This window comes from Balaenoptera ricei, chromosome 10, assembly GCF_028023285.1.
Source record: "Balaenoptera ricei isolate mBalRic1 chromosome 10, mBalRic1.hap2, whole genome shotgun sequence".
In the NCBI taxonomy this organism is placed as follows: Eukaryota; Metazoa; Chordata; class Mammalia; order Artiodactyla; family Balaenopteridae; genus Balaenoptera; species Balaenoptera ricei.
In genome coordinates this window covers 33214920-33216761 of record NC_082648.1, presented here as the reverse complement: position 1 = coordinate 33216761, position 1842 = coordinate 33214920, and positions in this window count along the sequence as shown.

The window sequence follows — 1842 nt, the reverse complement described above, 5'->3', positions numbered from 1 at the left end:
CTGTAAGAAGTAAATTTCTGTTGCTTAAGCCACTCAGAATAATGGTATTCTGTTAAAGCAGCCTGAACAGACTAAGACACTGGCTAACAGGAGTGATTGCTGCTTCTTTATCAATTATATCTTTAGCCTATATCTAGCCTTTTCTCCTAGGTAAGATCTATTTAGATATCTAATCATAGAATCATAGAATCACAGAATTGTTACCAGAGTTTTCCTCTTCACTTCCTCCCTTCTCTCAGCATATAAACTTTTAAAATAATAACACTTCCTAAGTACTTTCCACATATTTGCTCCCCTTTTATTCTCACAAATGCCCTGTGAGGTGAGCATGCAGAGGCCCTGCGAGACTGAGTAATACCCAGCTGATGAGCAGCCTGGGATTCCAATCAGCCCAGTCTGGATGAAGAGCATGTTTAAGCATGCTTGATTAAGAGATCTTAATCACTACACAAAACTGCATCTTATAAACAAAATGAAGCATAAGCTGGACTCTATTTCCCCTTTCTGGTTCCATCTCTTTCATTTTTTGTCACAGTTAAGCTTTGGTGTCCTCACTGCCTACCTTCCCTTAATTCCCATTAACAGTATCATCAGAGTGCTCTCCCTTCCATGCCCCACATTCTATCAAAACCACCAACAACCTGAGAACAGCTTGGAGACAGGGCAGGCTTTGGAATCATACAGACCTGAATTTAAATCCCAGCAAGTTATTTAACACTTCTAATTTTCATTTTTACCTCATGCAGTCCTTGAGAGATCAAATGAGATAACACATACAAAGCACCTTGTACATTATTATCATTAAAAATAATAATATATCAATGTTACTGACCAATCAGCAGCATTTGATGTTGTTAACTTACTCTTTCTATCTTGAAACAATCTATGCTTTTGGCTTCTAGGAGTCCATCCTCTCTTGGCATTCTCCCAATTTTCTAGAAGGTCCTTGGTCTATTTTATAAGATTATTTTCATCTGCTTAAGTCACAAATATTGGTATTCCCTAGGGGCTTGTTCTTGGCACTCTTCCCTTCTTGCTTGAAATCTTGCTTGGTTCTCAATTTGTGCATGTAGGGGGAGAGGGATGGAAAAGCGCTGAAGGGACTTTTCAGAATTACTAGGGGAGTTTTCAAACTACACCTCTTCCATCCTTGACCTAAAGGAGATTCTGATATATTCCCTCAGGGGCATACTACACTGTGTTTTAATTTTTGGTGATAATTAGTCTTCTTGGGTTTATGAAGTTTTAATATTTCCTTGATTTTGTGGCACACATAAAAGAATATCTAAAAATGCTAGGTGACAAGTGTAGAGGGAACTTGTCTCTTCTCCTTAAATTCCTTTCTTGGGTCATAAAATAGGTACTATCACAAATAGTTCTGACCTCTCAGGGAGTGCTAGAGATTTTCATTCCATACTTAACTGCCCTTGAGGATGTTCTGGGGAGGAAGCCGCCATCATTCTCTCCACCCTTTTACTAGCTCTTTCCCAAGAGAAGAGGAGAGACTTACTTGATTGAGAAGATAGGTGAGAGACTGATATACACTAGCTGATGTTTGTTTACTGGCCAAGTTAATGTATTAAGGCCATTGCCCATAAGTGATATTATTTCTTGGAGCTAATTTTTTTCTCTCTCTCTGTTCTTGGCTCTTTTACACCTGTACAAGCATTGTGTGCATGTGTGTGTGCACCCTTGCAAGACTACAAGTGCTATTTCCTGTCTTGAGGTGATTAATGCCATGTGCAATACCCTACATGAGAAGCCTGTAATTCTCCCAGGTCTCTTCCTGTGCCTAGAAGTTTAAGTAAGTTCAAACCATGAAGGGAGGTAGGGGACCCAGCA